Genomic DNA, 15,774 nt, shown 5'->3' with positions numbered 1-15,774 from the left:
AGCAGGAGGTATAGACAAAATAAATAATAATTGTTCTCTTAGAAGGTCCACTAGGCTGACATGCTATTTTTATAGAGAAGGAGACAGCCTTGTAAGCAGCAGAGTAAACAAAACATTAAAGGCAGAATCCGGTCAAGAGAAGGACCTGGGAGGATTAGGGACCATGACAAAGATGGTGCCTGAATGTCAGGATCTCATAGAAAAGGAGTAAAAGTTAGGATAAAGTTATTAAGTGGCAGTTCCCTACCACCAACATGAGGGCCCCAGAGTCAGCAAATGGAAACTTGAATGTAAGAGATCACACATTAAGGTTAAATGGGGATTAATAATGAAGGTGGCCAGAGTTTCCTTGTTCTGCAGAAGTTGGGGGTTTAGGACAAGGTGAAAGAATAATTACACAATATGAGAAAAGAGGAGGAACCAGCAAGAGCCCTGTGTGCTTTCCAGGGGAAGCAACGGATGAACGGAGGCACATAGCACAGACACCTTAGCAGTGAGGTTACATCTGGGCATTGAACTACAGGAGTTTCCATCCTGGTGTAGTGGAGCATTCCTATAATCTCAGCAACCAGGAGGCTGAGGCAGGAGAAACAGGAGTATAAGGCTAGCCTGTACTACTTGGTGAGATCCTGTCTCAAAACCAAAAACAGAAAGGAGTTTTCTGAGGCACAAATACAGAAGACAGAGTTTCAGCTTCAAGAACAGCATGTGCAGAGGTAATAAATTAAAATCAAGTGCTGCGGCTGGAGAGTAATAGAGGTGGGGACTGCCAAGCTGTATGCATCAGAAAAGGTAAGGGCTTTAGGCATCCCCAGAGCAAAGCCAGGAAAGCACGTTGTGCTCTCTCTCTCTCCCTCTCCCTCTCCCTCTCCCTCTCCCTCTCCCTCTCCCTCTCCCTCTCCCTCTCTCTCTCTCTCTCTCTCCCTCTCTGTCTCCCTCTCTATCTCTGTTTCTGTCTCTCTCTTTCCCTCTCTCTCTCTCTTCCTCTACTTTTCTTTCTCTGTCTATATCTCTGTCTCTCTGTGTTGCTGTCTGTCTGTCTCTGTGTCTGCCTCTGTCCATCTGTCTGGATCTTACTATATACTCAGAATGACTTTGAACTCACTGTGATCAGGTTGTTTTGATCAACTTAAAAATCATTTTTAAGCTACAGAAAAAGTTGCAGCAATAAAGAAATTTCATGGTGGCACATTTGAGAGGCTGAGGCAGGAGGATTACAAATTCAACGCCACCTTGGGCTACAAAGTAGGATCCTGTCTCAAATATCAAACCAAAATAAACAGAAACAGATTTCATAGAGAACCACTCCAATTGCTAACACTTGCCATTCTCTCTGCGTTTGTGTCCACACTCTATTCACGGGACACTTTGACACTCAATAAATCACATATGGTCACTGAAGTGACTTTTTAGCTCAGTGATAGATCATTGAGCTGGTGTCCATAGGTCTATTGTCCGTGCCTAAGATCAATCCACAGGCTTAGAAAAAGGAAAGAGCCCAAAGATAAGATGCTCATGAAGATAGGAAGGGGTAGTAGGTGTTCCTCTAGAACTGCAATAACGGGCCACCAGATCAAGGCAGCCTTCCTTTTTAGGTGGAAGAGAGAAATGTTAGGAGAACACTTTTCCCAGGTCGGTGCATCTGAGGGAAACTCTGGTTTGAGGATTTGGTATCTTAGTGGTAGAGGCTGTGGCAAAGCAGAAATTAGTGATAAAACAATAGAAGGTGTATAAATATTGCCTATATACACATACATAATCCTGTTTGTATGATAAGCATGATTTCAAATCCTTTAGATAAATCAATTATTTTAACTCTTGTAACAATCCTTCAAAACTAGATAAGCTTCCTGTGTCTGGAGGCTCCCAAGAAGGGACCAGACAAGAGAAATGTACTGTGATGGATTATCTTTAAAATTGTGCCTTGTTTGGTCAGAAACCTTAGAAGTTAAGAGAACTGGCTACTCTTATAGAGGACCTGGTTTTGTTTCCCAGCACCTACATGGTGGCTCATAACTATCTATTACTCCTGTTCTAGAGGATCAATACCCTCTTCTGATTTCCCTTGGCACCAAACTCACACAGACAGGCAGGCAGGCACACATGCATACGTGCAAAACTCATACACACAAAATAAATATGAAACATTTTTGAAAGAAATTTGGAATATTTCACCTCCATTTACACCAGGGGATAGCTTGCTACTCTCCAGACCTCCAACCTTGGCTGAAGCCTGTATTCATCTCTTATGGAAATTCATGTCTGTAAAGGCTTTTGGTTATATATTATATTAGCATCGTCCACATCAACAAGAACTAACCTAAAATGTGAAGAGTAGGAGATACTTTTGATTACAAATTGCTTTTGAATTCGATAAAGCAAAGTGAGGTCCAGAAATGACAAGTCATTTTAATTTTTATTTAAAGATGTAAAATGGTTTAACTATCACTGGCATGAAAGCCAGTATTTCCCAAGCGCCCTCTTGTGGCATGGATTAATGATTTCCAAATTCCTGTTAGATGGAGACCAGGGAAGCAGATTTCCCTTTTCCGTGCTGGGCACTGAACCCAGGGCCTTGCACTTCCTAGGTGAATGCCTGTGCACTATAGTGCACACCTGACTCTAGCTGTGTAATCACAGTGATTTCGGTTTAGCTGCTGTGGAAGCCTGCAGCTTAAAACCTTCTCACTGTCCTGGAAACGCTGGAAACAAATCTTTCAAAGGCATAAGAAAACAGATAATTTCTCATGTTGTATACAAAAGATGGAAGACAGCTAGCTCAAGGCCACCAAAAATGTAAATGCCAAGATGAAGAGCAGAGCCCTTCACAGTGCCTCTGTGGCCTTACTTGCAGCATGATGAACTAGAAGAACACTGTCTGATCTAGTCCTCCTCAGAGTGCTGATCTGGGAACTCTATGAGTTCTGCAAAGTTCCCTGTACCGCCATTGCCTCTGACAGAGGACAGCACAAGCGAAGTGGACAAGAGAGAGTCTTTGAAGATCGACGATTTCCTTTGCAGTACTCAGCATACCCCAAAGATGGCCTTTAAGGAAGTGAAGGGAAATAAGCAGGAGAAAGCAGACCTCACAGGGTGCTGAGTTTATTTTCAAGAATTAACCTGTAACTGACACTTGGCAATGCTGGGCATCAGCTCCCCATCCCTCAGATGTCAGGGCATTGCGTGTTGTTCTGTGTTCTGTGGGCCTTTGTCACTTGAAGGTGAAGCTGAAGCCAGACGAGTCTAAGTGTCTGGGGTCCCCGTTACTAGTGAGTTGAGGCAGAAGAATCACTTGATTTTGGTTCTGAACCAGGCTGGGCAACAGATGACTCTTATAAGTAAAGCTGAGCAAAGGAGAAATAGCAACCAAGACAGAAATAGGAAGAGAAACAGAAAATGCAGGGAAGGGGCTGAAGAGATGCTCAGGGAGCTGGCTAGGTGACTGCTCTGCACTGTGGGGACCTGAGCTTAAGGATACAGTCATGGTGGCATTCTCCTGCACTTTTACCTTAACATGAGGAAGGCAGAGACAGGAGGATCCCAAAGACTCAACGGGCAGCTAATGGGGTTGAATCGGTGAGATGCAGCAGGTTCAGTGAGCTACACACACAGTCTTTTCAAGAGCAAAATTGCTTTGAGTATCACAAGAATCTTTGAACTCTTTGATCAGGGTGGGGAGGGACTGCTAAAGACTGGGGAGTTTCTGAAGTTGGATTTAATGTATCTCAATGGAAGGTCATAAGCCTAGAGGAGCCAGGGGGAGGAGGGATATGGCTTGGACATGCAATATTCTCCATAGGCCCACATGTTTGAAAACTTGGTGCTCAACTTGTGCTGCTGTTTGGGAAGGTTGGGAAATGCTTAGGAGGTGGAGCCTTGATGGAGGAAGTGGGACACGGGAGCTAGACTTTATACACTGACCCATCTTCCTATCCCTTCTCTGCTTCCCATGTGTGGATGTAGCATGAGTATCCAGGCCCTATCCATAGTACCACGCCTTCCCTGCCTCCTGCCATGTATTCCCTGCCATGACGGACTGTATTCCTTTGGGACTGTGAGCTAAAAGTCAACACTTTGTATTTATGCTTCGTTTGTGAAGGAATTTTACCACCACAAGAAGACAGTGTCTATGATATGATATATTCAAGTGAGGACCGTGTATTGCGCTGCCCTTTAAGTGATATTTAATGAATCTCACAGTGTGATATAAATGAAGACTGGAGTAAGCTCTACTGGAATTGGTCATTTTCTTAGTGCTTCCTTGGGCTGAGTCAATAAGGAGGTCACACACTCCCTGTACACGCTCACTCAGCCCAAAGCCCAGCCAGAGAGGTGATCATGTGTGAATGTCCAATCAGAGAAGTGGTTACATGTGCTATACGACTAGCTCACGATCCTCCATGGGCAAAGCCCTTAATCACAAGGAAAGTAAGCCATGTTTCACACTCACAATTACATTTCGCTCGGATGGTTTTTGGGTCCTCTGCCCAAATCTACTTTGTGAAGTTTTGATCTGCTCTGACATTCCGAGCTGGCCTTGGGGGGGGGGGGGGGAGGCAGAGGCCATGTTCTTAAGGACACACCAACAGAATGGGCATCTCCTGAGAGCTTTAAAAATGCAGAAACTTAGTGTCCTACCCCTCAGAGGCAGATCTGACACTTTATCAAAACCCCAGAGGGGTTCTTATGCACTTTAGTGTTTGAGAGATGCTGTCTCTCAAAAGACAGCTTCTGAATGCTACGGCTGGGAAAGTGACTCAAGTTTCCCTAGGCCAGTTCAGAAGCCTAGGGCGCATTCCTAGAATTCCACTCACAAGATTGCAGAATAGAAACATATCTTAACTCTACATGACACAAGAGTCAGATTCATCTGTCTTTCAATCCCATCTTCTGTCCATGGTGGCGCATAGGTTTCCGAACTCAGAGGGTACTTCCCGGCAGAATTCAGGCATCAGGGTCTGAAATAGATTGTGTAAGCAGCCAGCAACTCTCCGTCTGTAATGAGATACCCGGACCTCAGCAAATTACTGGGGTTTTCTTGATTAGTTACTAATCAATAGTATGGAGACAGTGCTGTCGATCTTATGTATTTCCCAAGGAAGTTAAAGGATCCAAAAATTCCCAGGCTGGGATGGTGATGGCTCAGTGGGTAAAGGGCTTGCTGAGCACAGTGAGGACCAAAGTTAGGATTCATCCATGGCTTCCCACAGCAAACCCACTGCAGTCAATAAGAGGCTTATCACGTCTTCTGAGTCTTTCCATTCACCCTCAGTGCCCCACCCTGGATCTACTGAGTCCTAGCCCTTTCCTCTGCTGCTGATGCCCTTTAATTCATCTCTTAGTCTAGACTCAAATGGATTCTTTTTTAAACTTCTCTCTCTCTCTCTCTCTCTCTCTCTCTCTCTGTGTGTGTGTGTGTGTGTGTGTGTTTGTGTGTGTGTGAGTGTGTGTGTACACATCCTGCAGCATACATGTAGTTAGGGGACAACTTGTAGATACCTTGCTACAAGATCAAGGCCAATTTGGTCAACTTAGTGAGTTCTGGGCCTACATAGAAAGACCTTATCTAGAATAAACAAACAAAACAAGAAAGAAAGAAAAAAAAAAGATACAGTGAAGAAATGACAGACAGAACTGGGTGACGGACACATGAGTGTTTACTACGTTATATTTTCTATAGCTCACCTGCATCTTATACATATTTTATATTTATTAATAAGATGAACAAATGACTTTTCATCTATAAAACATCTATTAAGAATATTAAGAGCTTATTTTCTATTTATTATAAATTGTCTTGGCCATAGGCCACCATTTCTGTTTGGCGGATTCAAGGTGCCAGTGGGCCTATGGTGCTCTCAAGGCTACCACTTAGGCCTCAATTTTAAGGGCTCAGTCTACCCCTACTCTAAATCTAGTATTACACGTTCAGCAAAAAATGGAAAGTAACAAAAATCCTGACTTTGATACTTACCAGCTATTCAGTCTTAAAAGGGTTGGTCTCATTTTTCTTATTCACAAAATGGGACTAACGACTCCAACCTTACAGGATTGCTGTAATTACTAAACGAGACAAACTTGCACCAAGTGTTTGGGCCTCGTTACCAAGTTTCCAAGGTGTTAACTTCCTTCCCCACAATGAAATACAAGTTAGTATGCAACTATGGCTATCAATAACAAGAACTGTAACCAGTACATTATTTCAGTTAACTACTATCCAGATGTTTACTGAGTGGCTACTCTCTGTCTTAATATTTTGATAATGGGTGAGTAGCTTCACCCTCACAGAGAAAGCCTCAAAGCCAAGCCCCTGGAGAGATTTCTGGTCCACACCATGAATGAAGCTATAGAAGCTAGGAAGATGGCTTAGTGGAGAAGAGTGCTTGCTGCATACACATGAAGACCAGAGTTTGTGTCTTTAGCACTTACATAAAATGATCAGCAAGTATGGCCATTTGTGCTTGCAACCCCAGAGCTGGGTTGTTGGAGGGGTGGAGACCAGAGATGCTGAGGTTTGCTGACTGACCAGCCAATGTAACTGAAAAACATAATAAGGCCCAGGTTCAGTGAGAGAAAGGTCTTGAAGGAATAAGGTCAAAAATAAGAGAACAGGAACCTGATTGTCCCCTTCTGGCCTCTGCAGGCACATGCGGGCAAGTGCACTTATCTACACATGCACACATGTGCATGCATATACTACTGACATACACACATGTACCACACACACACACACCAAAATGAGAAAATGGAGTTATGGATATGTCCCTCTGAGCTAGTAAAATGTTTAATAAATAATGACAATGTGACCCTTTCTGCCAGCTTGGTACTTAAGGCCATTCAGACCTTATGCTTCCGATGAGTCATCGCTAAGCTGGAGAATATGATCTCCTAAAGCTACCTGGAAGGCTGGCTATGTCACCTCTGTAAGATGGATTCTAAATACATACCCTCCCAGCAGCCAGGGAGGGGAGGTCTGAACTCCTGGGAAGCGAGACGGTGTTTTGTTCTAGTTTACAAAAAATATTGTTAGATTCCATTCCCAGAAACTGTCCCCAGGATGACTGAAAGCAAAGCTAAGGAAACAGAATGCATATTTTTAATTGATTATTTCTTTGAACCAAATCTCCAAAGGGTATTGTTGATGGCATGAACTATGGCAATGGGTCCCACAGTATTGTCAAAGTGGGCATGGATGACCTTGGTCAGAGGAGATAGGTAGTTATTAGTGCCAGAGGCATTGTTGAAGATCTGAAGTGAGTTTTTGTGCTATTCCTGGTACATGCCCATCAAAAACATGGGCCCATTAGGAGAACAGAAGAGATGGTGGCTCTTTTGGCTTCATCTTTCAAGTAGACCCTGGCCATCCCAATGGTTGTTAAAAGACTAGTAGATTCCACAACATATTCGGCAGTGGCATCACCCCATTTGATGGCAAGATCTCAGTCTGGGAAGATGGAGATGATGGCCTTTGCATGGACAAGTTTCTTTTTATCCCTCTTTACTGTGCTATGCAACTTGCTGAGGGTGGCAGCATTCAAGACTACGTAGACTGTGTGATTGAGGTCAATGAAGGGATCGTTAATGTCAATAATATCTACTTTGTTAGACTAATCCACCCACTTCAACCTTCACCATCTTCTCTCAGGGACGGACTGGCATCTGCATGAGAAGATGGAGCGATTCTTGGGAGGACTACCTTGGGAGAACTAAGGAAGAGAGTTTCTACAATAATTTTTTGAAACATAGTATCTCACTGAACCAAGCTCCAGGAATCCTCTTGTCTACACACACACACACACACACACACACACACACACACACACACACACACCAGCTGGGTATATATGCATACTGCTATGCCTGGATCTTTAACATGGATTTGGTGGGTGAATGATGAAGTCCTCATGACTGTCAGCAAGCACTCCACCAACTGAGCCATCTCCCCAGCCCCTGGATTTTATTTTATTTTATTTTATTAAAGATTTATTATTATACATAAGTACACTGTAGCTGTCTTCAGATGCATCAGAAGAGGGCGTCAGATCTTCTTACGGATGGTTGTGAGCCACCATATGGTTGCTGGGGATTGAACTCAGGACCTTTGGAAGAGCAGTCAGTGCTCTTACCTGCTGAGCAATCTCGCCAGCCCGATTTTCTTTTTTCTTTCTTTTTTTTTTTTTTTTACTTTTTATTTATTTAAGTTAGCCTTGGTCTTTCAGAGGTAATATTTTCAATGTTAAAGAGGAACTGAGCTAGAGTAGAGTTGAGATGCTGTTTTTCTCGTTATCGTGGTAGTTGGGGAACACGGTTGAATCCCAGCACCCTCTTGAAATTAGAATACTATCTACAGACATGACTATTACAGGCTAGCCCCATGAGGAAGTGAAATAGTAGTCAAAGAAAAATTACTCACCTCAAAACACAAATTATTTTAGGAAATAAAGGAGCGATGGCATTAGGGTGTATAGTAATATACTGTGCACTATATATATATATATATATATATATATATATATATATATATACATACATATACACACACACATATATATACATATATATATATATGTATGTATATATATACTATGTGTGCAAGTGGAAAGGAAAGGAGAGAAAGAGAAAAATCCACAGGGCCTTAAGTTGAGTTGAGGGGTTAGTATTGAGTTGATGGAGAAGGCGTGAGAGAGAGGGACACATTTAGAAGCAGGAGCAACAGTGTCAGCGGAAAGTGTGGTCCAGCTGTTTGGATAGAAGAAGGTGGGCTGAGAAGAGAGAGAGTATCATAAAAGTCCTATCACATCTCAGAAGCCATTCCCAGCTCTCAGGAGGCAAAGACTTGGAACTCACAACCTGGTGAGCCTGGAGATTAGGGGAAGGGAAAGGAAAAAGAGAAAGAGTAGGGAGAACATGGGTGGGTGTGGGTGGGGCCTGCGGGCCTGCCAATCAACTCAAGGGAGACAGAACTGCATGGCATCAAGGGTGCCAAAGCTAGCTGCCCATGTCAACACCAAAACACAGCTCTCGTCTCAAAAGGAATGAGAACTAGTTTACTCTAGAGCCAAATTTTAGTGCCCACCCACCAGGAACATAGATTTAGGTCTCCCCCAAATACCACGTTCCAATGTGGGTGCAGCTTCATGAAGTTTTTATAACCACAAAACAAAGAAAAGTTATTAATTAAGGAAGTTTTTAAAGACATCAGTGGAAACATTAGGTAAGTAGTTAACAGCCCAGAGGAGAAATCTCAGCTGCAGGCCTCAGATGTTATCTTAGCCCTTTGATTTGTAGAGAATAGAGTTTGGTTAATACATTTCAAAGGATTTTATCGGCTTATCAGGGTTTTAGGTCCAACACTGAGGTAGGCAAGGAATGGCTCTGAGACCAAGAAAAACTGTAATTAGCCCCTAGACCTGCAACATTCCAAACTCTGTCACTGAAGTTCTAATCAGACAATTGCATTTGTAGATGTGGCTTCTCTCCAGGGACTCTTGTTTACAGCCTGATTGCTGCTTTGCTGGATTCCAACGCAAGTCTGAGTCTCTGGGTCTTCCTTCCCTGGCTCCCAGAGGTCTGCAGTACAAGCATTCCTGCTCTGTCTCAGGGCCTCCATTTGGGGGATCTGTTTACAGCTGGGCCCTGGTCAGTGGATCACCCGGCTTCCCAGATGGTTTCTCAGGAGCTGGTGTCTTTCAGACTGTTCCCTGGTTGCCAGTGCTAGTCCTGTTCTTGGTGACATTTTTTTTTTCATTCAGTGTTGCAATACACTGTTTTTGTTGTTGTTAAAGATTTATTTACTTATTTTATGTATTCAAGTACACTGTTGCTCTTTACAGACACACCAGAAGAGGGCATCGGATCCTATTACAGATGGTTGTGAGCCACCATGTGGTTGCTAGGAACTGAACTCAGGACCTCTGGAAGAGCAGTCAGTGCTTTTAACCTCTAAGCCATCTTTTCCTCACTCCCAACCCCCCCTTTTTTTTTGCCTGAAGTTTTTTCATAATTATCAGTTTGCAGAATATGAAGTATGCATGCAAATCAAATCTTTGCTGAAAACAAGTCATAAAGTTATTTCTATTTTACATTAATTTTTCTTTATTCTTAACAATTTCATACAAGGACACATGATCATTTTCATCCCAAGTCCTTACAACACAACTCCTTTCAGCTTCATGTCCCATTTTTTCCATCTATTTATTTATTTATTTATTCATTCATTCATTTATTTAAATTTTATTTATTCCTCTTGATAATTCACTAAGCCCAGTTACTGTTTCCCAATGTGCATCTTGATGTGTGGCAATGTGAAATTTATTTTAAGGCACTTCTTTGTTATGCATATAATTTTACCACTTATTTAAAAGGTAATCAAATTTGTATGCTAATGAGATGTATGCGCTTGGCTATTTCTATATAAAAGTTTAAATCATGACTGAACATTTGATAATGTAGGGTGTAGAGTTTTACAGGCTTGATCTATATTTTTATTTTATAATTGTCAATGTTAAAGAATCACACGTCACATGAACAAAATAAAAAATGACAGAGGTATGCTTGGTGACATCTCAAAAACTGCTGAACGTTTTGTTCTCATCCCAAGCCAAAATGTATTTGATGTCTTTTTATGAAACTCCAGCCTTAATTTTAAAAATCAAATATTCCAACCGAAGATAGCCCAAAGTCAAACTAACCTTATACATGCTGAGTGTCTGTCATGGGAAAGGATCAAGTACTTTTTTTTTTTCCATTTTTTATTAGGTATTTAGCTCATTTACATTTCCAATGCTATACCAAAAGTCCCCCATACCCACCCACCCCCACTCCCCTACCCACCCACTCCCCCTTTTTGGCCCTGGCGTTCCCCTGTACTGGGGCATATAAAGTTTGCGTGTCCAATGGGCCTCTCTTTCCAGTGATGGCCGACTAGGCCATCTTTTGATACATATGCAGCTAGAGACAAGAGCTCCGGGGTACTGGTTAGTTCATAATGTTGTTCCACCTATAGGGTTGCAGTTCCCTTTAGCTCCTTGGGTACTTTCTCTAGCTCCTCCATTGGGAGCCCTGTGATCCATCCATTAGCTGACTGTGAGCATCCACTTCTGTGTTTGCTAGGCCCCGGCATAGTCTCACAAGAGACAGCTACATCTGGGTCCTTTCGATAAAATCTTGCTAGTGTATGCAATGGTGTCAGCGTTTGGATGCTGATTATGGGGTGGATCCCTGGATATGGCAGTCTCTACATGGTCCATCCTTCATCAAGTACTTTTATTTTGTATAATTAAGCCGTTATGTTTCTATAAGAGGGGGCAACTGTAAGTACAGTAGAAATGCTGCTATTCATAATATATAATCATCTCAAATCTAACATGTACAATGCAAAACACATGTGTATGCTCAGATAAAGGCTCCAGCAAGATCATGTGACATAACCTGGGCAAGCATTGCCAGACATATCCCAAATTCATTACATATCTGTTTTTGGCTTCAGTTTTAGTTGCACAATGCAAAGTCCTTCACCATTGCCAAAGTTTTTGCAAGCTCTGCATTCAGTTACACAACCCCATATGGAGTCATGGCCCACAGCTTAAGACACTGGGCTCTAAGGAACACATGGTTTCCCCTTGTTCTCTTTCCCAGTTCTACAGACCGTACCTGGAGTCTCAGCAGCACTGGCTGCCACTGAGCCAAACCTCAGTTCTGGTACCTGCATTTCATGTTCCGGTTGAGGTAGTCATGTGTTCATCTTTGCAATAAGGGAGGCTTTTTCTCCATAGGCTTTCTGAGAAGAGAGAGGGGTTTCACTGGAGAACCATGGGCTTTCCTATTAAATAGATCTGGGAAAAGGATGAGATAACCTATAGGTTGGCCTTGAGATTGTAGATAAATTACTTAATTTGAACACTGCTTTCTTCATTTATAAGTTAGAAACTGCTGGGCCTGAAGATCTGAAACTGCCAAAGTCTAATCCAAAAACTATTTGACACGGAGACTCGAGATTCTAAGCATTTAATTAATTAATGCTACACTTTATTTAGTTTCTTTGTTTTCAGACATCAAAACAAAGCCCCTGGGAAAGTGTCTTTCAAAGTCAAGGTCTTGTGGCCTATAGCAGTGTGTGGACCAGAACTTGGCCCTCTTATCCAGGTGCTGGGTATAAAATCTTGTCAAGGCTAAACATGTATTCTGCTGCTAGGTGACACCTCAGCCCCCATTTTTTTGTTTTGTTTTGTTTTGTTTTGTTTTTTGCTTTTTGAGGATCGAATGGCAGCCTATTATGCGGTGAGTTTGATGTCGTCACACAAATATTTAACTAGTGTTTGAAGCTGAAGTACCCATACTTCCTCAGTGATGCTGACAGACTTCCCCACATGAAAGAGATTTTTCACTTGCCCTGTAAGGACTTACTGAATTGTAACAGGTCAGTAGAGTAAAGAGGATGCCACTGAGGAGAAAACTGAAATGAATCAGAAAGCTCTTGGCATCTACCCGGTTGCTGATAATCCAACAGGCTTCATAGATGGGAAGGTGTCATCCCAGGAGAATAAGAAATCCCTTTAAAAAGCCATTTTGATTGTGGCTACAGTGTGCAATGTGTTCTTCCTCTGATGCTTTGGGGCTCACTTTCCTAGGCTTGAGGACTCCAAAAACAAATGATTTTGACACGATGGCATAAATTATGTATGAGTATCAATTGAATATTCAAGCATAGTGAGTTTATGGAATCCAAGAGAATGTTTCCATTGAGTCACTGCAATGCTGCTATTGTTAGGATCAGGAGCCAGCTGATCCCTTCTAGGGAGGCTTTGTGCACATTTGAAAGAGGCACCCCCTCCGGGTGATGCAGTCCTGCGGGTACATGACTTGGCAAGCAGAGGCCAAGCTGAATCTTAGGCCCCTTTTGTCCCATTGGCTGGATGCCTTTGTGCAATGCACAAACTGCTCCCCTTTAAGTGGCACTCCCGATTGCCATTGGAACCCCGTGCCAGAAGAAGAGATTTACAGGCTTAAGAGTGCCTGTGTTGCTCTTCCTTCGAAGAGGACATTTGAAAAATGCAGAAGTGACAGGCGTTTTTTCTGTTACCCTCACCCCGCATTCGATTGCAAGGGGTAAAAGTGTCAGATTCAAACATCCCCTGTAAGCTGATGAAGGCTTCATGATGGAGAACTAGGTTAGAATCTTTTACCCAATCTTTTGTTTTGTTTTGTTTTTCGAGTCAGGGTTTTTCTGTGTAGCCCTGGCTGTCCTGGAACTCACTTTGTAGACCAGGCTGACCTGGAACTCAGAAATCTGCCCGCCTCCGCCTCCGCCTCCGCCTCCGCCTCCGCCTCCGCCTCCGCCTCCGCCTCCGCCTCCGCCTCCGCCTCCGCCTCCCCGAGTGCTGGGATTAAAGGCATGCGCCACCACGCCCAGTTTCTTTTACCCACTCTTGATGGTCCGAACCTGAGGGTAGCGCTCCAGGATTGGCCACTTTGTGATGCCACAGCAGAGAGGACAAAAATGTTGCACGGGGTTGTGGGTGGGAGGCAAAGAAAAGAAAGAAAAGGGATGGTTAAATCATGGGAATCAGACTGGACTTCAGGCTCTATGACACAAGGGCGTAGCTAGACATCTTCCCACATCTCCTGGTTATTTCATGTAAAATGGTGCTAGAGAAAAGATGAGTTTGACAGAAGGAAGATGGTAGTCTCCACCTCTGCACCTTTTTTGCTTCATAAAATTTAAACAGGGTGCGAGGAAGCAGGAGGTGCAAGAATGCTAACCCATGCAGACAAACAACCCTAAGAAAAGCCAGTTCTTCCTAGCTGCAGGACAAGGAAAAAGATCACCTTGCAGAACAGCTTAGTTGGAATCACTCTACTAGAGCTAAGTGTCATGGCAGGAACCTACCACTCACTACTCCCATCAGTAAAACTGAGTGAAGAGCCTACGCCTATCTTCTTACCCAGCTGCCCCCAAAATTCTCTTCCTCCATCTCAGTCCATGGAACTAGGGAAGACCCAGTGGGGAGGCAGGATTCTTATAGGCACTTGGCAGAAATGAGCCTCCTGCAACTTCTCCTCCAGGTGCTAATGGGTAAGGAGCCAGATCTTCTACATTCTCTCAGCATGATTGGGTGCTGTTCCCAATGCAGGTGGTACCAGAGGGGACAGGATGGGAAGCCAGTAAGAGCTAACTATATAAATGCCCTGCTTGTTGCTGATTTTTGGCCAACTTGATATGCTAGAGGTATGTGGGAAGAAGAACCTCAATTGAGAAAAGGCCTCTACCCACATTGCCTGTAGGTGTGTCAATCAGGTGTTTTCTTGAAGGAAGGGCACAGCCCATTGTGGGTGGTTCTACTTCTGGGCAGACAGCTGATCCTTGGTTGTACAAGGCAGCAGGCTAAGCAAACCATGAAGAGCAGGCCAGTAAGCAACATTCCTTCATGGACGGTTGCCACGCACACTCCAGTGAAGTCTGCTTGACAGGCTGAGAAGCCTGGAAGCACTCACGAGGCAAAGAGTTTCAAAAGGAACTCACCTCCTGGAGCTTTGGCGTTTTCATTAACCTGTATACTCACATTCTATCCCCGCGTTAGTCTAGTGTATGGATCCACGTGCTCTCTTTTAGTATTATCTTATTATAAGTGCCTTTTAAGATTGAATTCTGACATAGCCAGAGCCTTTGCCAGTGTTCCAAGGTTCCAGAAGCCGACAAGCTTAGAATCCTGTAAGAATGCAGTAAGGAAGTTACCTATTCAGTAACTAATTAAGCCAAAGCAGCTCAAAGCTGGTCTGCAGAGTGTTTACCATGAAAGAGCCAGGGAATCCCACTGAGATAGAAATCTTCAGTACAGGCTACATTGCATATTAGAAGCAAGTTGGTGAATTCTTCTGACAAATGGAGATTCTCCATATACTTAAAAGTTAGACTCATATAAGAATTTAGCAAGGCCTAGAAAATAGGGGGGTTGTGGTATTGCATTATTCATGAGAAGGTCTGCTAAGAGCAGAACCCCCTGGTGCTAGCCTTCACAAGGCTCAAAGGAATAGCACTAGGGTGTGAAATCCTTACCTGTCATTAAGCTGACCCTAGGCAGGACTGTTTTATCTTTACTGTAAATATTACCTGGTTCCTGTAAGTCCCTTTGTAGTCACTCCTTTGTTTTGTATCAGGTAACTTCAATGTACTTTGCCTGCTGTGACTCCCGACCCCTTGTATTTTCTGTACTATATAAGACCGGTGTTCACTTTGTGACATACATTCAGATTCAACACAATCTCGAGTGTTGGTCTGTCTGTCATTCGCCGACTCTTTGCCCACCTGCGACCAGAGACCCATTCCACGCAGACAAAGAGACCCAGAGGGTTTGCGGCAGAAGACAGTCTTAGCTCCTGCCTCAAGTTTCTGCTCTGACTTCCCTCAATGATGGAGTATACCTGAGACTTGTAGAAATAAAGTAAACTCTTTCTTCTCCAACCTGCTTTTGGTCATGGTGTTTTATCACAGCAATAGAAACCCTAAGGTAATGTGCTGTACTGTGCTATACTATACTACACTATACTATATGATAATCTAGTTGTAACTAGATTTCCCCAGCACCCATTTGGCAGAAGCCTGGGGTTGGAGGCTTGAACTTACTCCACCCAGCAGTAAGGCAATATTCTTCTGGTTTTGTGCTTCAGTGGAAGCCAAACAAGTAAGCCATACTTCCACATCAGATGACAATAATAAAGTCTCACCACCCACAATAATAAAGTGCCACCACCCTCCTCCACTGGTGCATAGCATAG

The 15,774-nt window shown here is 43.3% G+C and overlaps 1 long non-coding RNA gene across 1 annotated transcript; it reads right to left on the bottom strand.

The window, feature by feature from the left end:
• Nucleotides 1–4,545: 4,545 nt before the first annotated feature.
• On the bottom strand, nt 4,546–13,282 carry Gm41818. The gene is made up of 3 exons (XR_003952858.1): nt 13,256–13,282; nt 6,430–6,538; nt 4,546–4,995 (listed from the first exon to the last, which is right to left on the bottom strand). It is a non-coding gene; the product is annotated as a predicted gene, 41818 (long non-coding RNA).
• Between the last annotated feature and the right edge of the window lie 2,492 nt (nt 13,283–15,774).

This window comes from Mus musculus, chromosome 19, assembly GCF_000001635.26.
Source record: "Mus musculus strain C57BL/6J chromosome 19, GRCm38.p6 C57BL/6J".
NCBI lineage: Eukaryota > Metazoa > Chordata > Mammalia > Rodentia > Muridae > Mus > Mus musculus.
This window is presented reverse-complemented; position numbering and strand designations above follow the sequence as displayed.